Source organism: Hypomesus transpacificus, chromosome 19 (genome assembly GCF_021917145.1).
Source record: "Hypomesus transpacificus isolate Combined female chromosome 19, fHypTra1, whole genome shotgun sequence".
Taxonomy (NCBI): domain Eukaryota; kingdom Metazoa; phylum Chordata; class Actinopteri; order Osmeriformes; family Osmeridae; genus Hypomesus; species Hypomesus transpacificus.
In genome coordinates, this window is record NC_061078.1 from 14,776,718 (window position 1) to 14,783,053 (window position 6,336).

General features: G+C 36.9%; 4 long non-coding RNA genes across 4 annotated transcripts; 2 read left to right on the plus strand and 2 right to left on the minus strand.

Annotated features, from left to right (window-relative positions):
• Positions 1–588: 588 nt before the first annotated feature.
• Positions 589–981, minus strand: LOC124481881. Its single transcript, XR_006957701.1, has 2 exons — positions 880–981; positions 589–731 (listed from the first exon to the last, which is right to left on the minus strand). It is a non-coding gene; the product is annotated as an uncharacterized LOC124481881 (long non-coding RNA).
• A 172-nt stretch (positions 982–1,153) lies between these two features.
• LOC124481880 lies at positions 1,154–1,794 on the minus strand. The gene is made up of 3 exons (XR_006957700.1): positions 1,685–1,794; positions 1,334–1,452; positions 1,154–1,251 (listed from the first exon to the last, which is right to left on the minus strand). It is a non-coding gene; the product is annotated as an uncharacterized LOC124481880 (long non-coding RNA).
• Positions 1,795–4,207: 2,413 nt separating this feature from the next.
• On the plus strand, positions 4,208–4,841 carry LOC124481842. The gene is made up of 3 exons (XR_006957693.1): positions 4,208–4,317; positions 4,550–4,668; positions 4,751–4,841. It is a non-coding gene; the product is annotated as an uncharacterized LOC124481842 (long non-coding RNA).
• Positions 4,842–5,023: 182 nt separating this feature from the next.
• Positions 5,024–5,416, plus strand: LOC124481843. The gene is made up of 2 exons (XR_006957694.1): positions 5,024–5,125; positions 5,274–5,416. It is a non-coding gene; the product is annotated as an uncharacterized LOC124481843 (long non-coding RNA).
• Positions 5,417–6,336: the final 920 nt, after the last annotated feature.

Sequence of the window (6,336 nt, forward strand, 5' to 3'; positions counted from 1 at the left end):
TTTTAGTGCATTTAGAATATGCAATTACCTGCTGTTCCGAGCTGAAAGTTGGTTAGGAGAACTATGTGAAGAGTTTTGAAAAAGTGACCTATGTATTAAGAAATGTGTCCTAGCGACTGTAAAAAACTGTAAAAAACTGTAAGACCATTAAACACTTAAGACCATTAAGACCTTTTCACCAAAGTCATTTTTTTCGACAATATAACACGTGTTTATTGATTGAAAATATTGAGCTTCGTATTCTTCATTAACTCAGCCTATAGCTCTGCAGTAAGAGTATGTGCCCCTATTATTATGACGCAACTACGTCATACCTGGTGCAGCCACTGTTTTACAGACGCATAACAGATTGAAGGGAGATTATCAGTGTGCAATCCCAGTAAATCATTTTAGGTTAAATACTGGAATATGTATTTAGAAAACCCTATGGCTATTTAGTCAGTTTACTGACCAAAAATATATCACAATGAAAACAAATTCATGACATTGTTTGGAAGAAGGACAAAGAATATGAGAACACTTTGAAGGCAGTGAATATCCCTCAGAGCAAGGTCAGTAGAAATGATAAATATTCAGCCAACGACGGTCTCATAGAGCAGGTACTCTACTTTATTTACACTCATATTTCCTTTACATTCATCAGATCACTCACTCTTTCTGTTGATTTGAAATCATGAATTCTACATTCGACAAATGTTGCATTGTTTTTAGAAGCGTTGGAGGCCGATTTCCTAAAAGGGAGAAACACAAAGAGAGGAAAAAAGATCAAAGATATTGATGAGTAAATCCAGATTATACTAATGATTCATTGACAGGTAAAGAATTAACATATCACACGCATATGCTGATATCTGACAGTAAATCTCTTCCATTTCTTACCTCAGCTCATTTTGAAGCTATTCCCTGAACCAATGGATCCGGAGTTGTAACCAGCGCTAACATTGGAGGTGTTGCCAACCCGTTGACCAGCTCCCACTCCTCCTGTTAAAATATGAGAATTGAGATAAGGAATTCAAAGCTGACAATAGAAACTCACATTTTTGCCTTTAATATCCTGATATCTGAACATACGTAATAAACTGAACTGTTCATACAGTTCTGGCAATTTAATTCAATTTATTAAGAGGATAAGCTATAAGAAGAATATCTTGCCTTTCATATCAACTGTGTTGCTTGATCCAATGCATCCTGCATTTCCTCTGATATCGATGCAAGAGGTGTTGCCCACAGCAGCATTGGTTCCAACACATCCTGTAAGAGAACATGCGAGAAAGGGATTTTATGAAACTGTCAAGACAACCTGACCGAAGAGAATAGACATACTCAGATCTACCTTGAACGGTGAAGGCATTATTGGAACCAACTTTGCCTGAGTTGCAGCCCAAGTGGATGTTGTCGGTATTACCAATGTTTGACATTGTTCCTGCTGAGATCTAGAGAGTCAGAGAATGACTGAGAGGAAAGTAAAACCATGATTATCATACAAATGGGTTCAGCCAAAATGTTTGACATGTTTTAGCGTATTGGGTATCTCTCTTTGAATATTTAACGTTGGCACAGAGTGTAAGAAACTCTGTCATAGCCTGAATATCTAATGCAACATAAAATATATGACAGTAAATGAGTTGTGTCTAGAAGAAAGCAGTTGACTGAAAAACAGACACGCATGCAATCTCCATCTTACCACTGGTTTCAGTTGTTGTCCTGTGCTTTGAGCTGAGCTTGTTGTTGACCTGAGGACAAAAGACTGCTTTTATAGATATCCTGAACAAGTGTTTTCATGTCTGTTTAAGAGGAGGAACTTCCTTATATGGTTAAAAGCAGTTTTCTTTGTTCAGATAAACGTTTCCACAGAATCTGAAGTGGATATGTGAGGTTTGTCATCAGCTGAGGTCAATTTCAAGAAGAAAACTTAAGTAATACGGAAATTGGAAATAAGTCGTATTTAACATTTGGCTGACTGTTATAATAAGACTACTGTCATACTACGTTATAATCTCATCACATATCCACATGCTAATGGAGTCACCTTTTTACAGATAATGGATGGATAGAAACAATGAAATAGGTTTAGTAAGACGAGAATGATATTCGTTCACAAGTAATAATGACAGGTTTTGTTATTTTCACTTTTTTGTACTTAGTTCAGTGCAGCGTAATTGTTTTCCGTGATAATTAAATGCTAGTGTGATAATAAATGACCATTTCAAATCATACAAACTGTCATGATACAACATTTTAATTCTGGAATTTCTTTTGAAATAGTATCTGCTGGTTTAGGCTACATGCACTAACATGAGAACGTGTTTGCAGTGGACGTATTTAGGCCAGGGAATTGGCTATAACATGTTGAGCATGAACCCCCGTTGAAATGAACGAATGACTCAAAAAAAGATTCGTTCATTTTGCTGAACGAGATACAAAGAACAGAATCAGTGAAATGATCCGAACTTCCCATCACTATGGTGTGCCTAACGTTGATTAAAAAAATAAATGAAAAAAATCTAGGTGTGGACAACTATGTTGATAAATTATCCTGATTTTTATCCAGAAATTAAACCAGTTCGGGCACAGGTGTCAAACTCATCCGTAAAATGGCTTAGGGGGTGATGTATCAAAGACAAATACCACACCCTCTTTTGCTTTGTTGCTTCATCCCCGGAAGTGTTTTTTAGAGAAACATGTTCTGAAGTGATGCCATCGAGGCCATCCAGTAGTTAAAGACACATTGATACCAAGCAAAAGGGCTTCACACGAGAACCCTCCCCTTTCCATGGAACCTTGACATGGCTTGGGGGGTGATGTATCAAAGACAAATACTACACCCTCTTTTGGTTTATTGCTTCATCACTGGAACTGGTTTAATTTCTGGATAAAAATGTATCAACATAGTTGCCCACTCAAGATATCTGCCAGAACGCACTTCCAGAGCTGGCAAGAACCGGGCCTGTATACAGCCTGTTGCCTGTGTGTGTTATATATTTTTTCTTATTTTTATTTACAAGCATGCTGCTTGGTGGTGGTGGTGGAAAACAATAATTGATGTTTGTTATTTGAAGGTGTTCGAAGTGAAAATTCCCCCACAAATAAAGTATAAAAAAAGTTTACATTTGGAAGCTTCGAGATTGTAAATCTCCATAATGGTTCGGTAAAGAGTCCAAATAATGACGTACATCGATAAAGAGTTGATGACGTTCTGCGTGTGATATGCATTATCCGTTGATAAAAATGAACAGGATGAATTTACCTACAAACTGCACCTAAAACAGGGATTTGGCCTATATATGGCAGGCAAAATAGAAGTGTAAACCTGTGTCATAGATACGCCGAAGTATGAGACTGCGTTGGGTATTCATCGAGCCACTGGTGTCGAAATTCATATGTCCGTATCATTCTCACTCACATGCTCCGTTTGACATGGCGAATTGTCCGCTTCATGTTAACACGTCAGATGCTGCGTGCGTCTTGACGAAAGGTAGGCCTAGATTATTATTATTTATTTATTTTTAAATCAACGTTAGGCTACACCATAGTGATGGGACGTTCGGATCATTTTACTGATTCGGTTCTTTGTATCTCAATCAGCAAAATGAACAAATCTTTTTTCGAGTCATTCGTTCATTTCAACGGGGGTTCATGCTCAACATGTTATAGCCAATTCCCTGGCCTAAATACGTCCACTGCAAACACGTTCTCATGTTAGTGCAGGTAGCCTAAACCAGCAGATTATATTTTAAAATAAATTCCTGAATTATAATTACGTATCATGACAGTTTGTATGATTTGAAATGGTCATTTATTATCACACTAGCATTTAATTATCACGGAAAACAATTACGCTGCACTGAACAATAAGTAAAGTACAAAAAAAGTGAAAATAACAAAACCTGTCATTATTACTTGTGAACGAATATCATTCTCGTCTTACTAAACCTATTTCATTGTTTCTATCAATCCATTATCTGTAAAAAGGTGACTCCATTAGCATGTGGATATGTGATGAGATTATAACGTAGTATGACAGTAGTCTTATTATAACAGTCAGCCAAATGTTAAATACGACTTATTTCCAATTTCCGTATTACTTTAGTTTTCTTCTTGAAATTGACCTCAGCTGATGACAAACCTCACATATCCACTTCAGATTCTGTGGAAACGTTTAGCTGAACAAAGAAAACTGCTTTTAACCATATAAGGAAGTTCCTCCTCTTAAACAGACATGAACACACTTGTTCAGGATATCTATAAAAGCAGTCTTTTGTCCTCAGGTCAACAACAAGCTCAGCTCAAAGCACAGGACAACAACTGAAACCAGTGGTAAGATGGAGATTGCATGCGTGTCTGTTTTTCAGTCAACTGCTTTCTTTTAGACACAACTCATTTACTGTCATATATTTTATGTTGCATTAGATATTCAGGCTATGACAGAGTTTCTTACACTCTGTGCCAACGTTAAATATTCAAAGAGAGATACCCAATACGCTAAAACATGTCAAACATTTTGGCTGAACCCATTTGTATGATAATCATGGTTTTACTTTCCTCTCAGTCATTCTCTGACTCTCTAGATCTCAGCAGGAACAATGTCAAACATTGGTAATACCGACAACATCCACTTGGGCTGCAACTCAGGCAAAGTTGGTTCCAATAATGCCTTCACCGTTCAAGGTAGATCTGAGTATGTCTATTCTCTTCGGTCAGGTTGTCTTGACAGTTTCATCAAATCCCTTTCTCGCATGTTCTCTTACAGGATGTGTTGGACCCAATGCTGCTGTGGGCAACACCTCTTGCATCGATGTCAGAGGAAATAACGCAGGATGCATTGGATCAGGCAACGCAGTTGATATGAAAGGCAAGATATTCTTCTTATAGCTTATCCTCTTAATAAATTGAATTAAATTGCCAGAACTGTATGAACAGTTCAGTTTATTACGTATGTTCAGATATCAGGATATTAAAGGCAAAAATGTGAGTTTCTATTGTCAGCTTTGAATTCCTTATCTCAATTCTCATATTTTAACAGGAGGAGTGGGAGCTGGTCAACGGGTTGGCAACACCTCCAATGTTAGCGCTGGTTACAACTCCGGATCCATTGGTTCAGGGAATAGCTTCAAAATGAGCTGAGGTAAGAAATGGAAGAGATTTACTGTCAGATATCAGCATATGCGTGTGATATGTTAATTCTTTACCTGTCAATGAATCATTAGTATAATCTGGATTTACTCATCAATATCTTTGATCTTTTTTCCTCTCTTTGTGTTTCTCCCTTTTAGGAAATCGGCCTCCAACGCTTCTAAAAACAATGCAACATTTGTCGAATGTAGAATTCATGATTTCAAATCAACAGAAAGAGTGAGTGATCTGATGAATGTAAAGGAAATATGAGTGTAAATAAAGTAGAGTACCTGCTCTATGAGACCGTCGTTGGCTGAATATTTATCATTTCTACTGACCTTGCTCTGAGGGATATTCACTGCCTTCAAAGTGTTCTCATATTCTTTGTCCTTCTTCCAAACAATGTCATGAATTTGTTTTCATTGTGATATATTTTTGGTCAGTAAACTGACTAAATAGCCATAGGGTTTTCTAAATACATATTCCAGTATTTAACCTAAAATGATTTACTGGGATTGCACACTGATAATCTCCCTTCAATCTGTTATGCGTCTGTAAAACAGTGGCTGCACCAGGTATGACGTAGTTGCGTCATAATAATAGGGGCACATACTCTTACTGCAGAGCTATAGGCTGAGTTAATGAAGAATACGAAGCTCAATATTTTCAATCAATAAACACGTGTTATATTGTCGAAAAAAATGACTTTGGTGAAAAGGTCTTAATGGTCTTAAGTGTTTAATGGTCTTACAGTTTTTTACAGTTTTTTACAGTCGCTAGGACACATTTCTTAATACATAGGTCACTTTTTCAAAACTCTTCACATAGTTCTCCTAACCAACTTTCAGCTCGGAACAGCAGGTAATTGCATATTCTAAATGCACTAAAACTACCAAATCACTTCATACATGTTTCAAATCAACTCATTCTTCCATAACGCTAGCAAAGTTTGACGGCCAACAAATGTACTTTGTCACCCACAAAACAATGACCTAAAAATCACTAACAACAGGTAGCATTATACAATGTTTTCTTATGTAAAACAAGGACACCTCTCTACTGTTTAGAATTCACTGCAATATATGTTACTGGAATGAATCAGACATGATGCTGTATGCTTCAATATGTTGTACATCCTTCTTCTTTTTTTCACCACAGTAATTCCAGCATACAAGAATTTGTATACACACCACTGATACAGATACAATAGGAATGCTACTG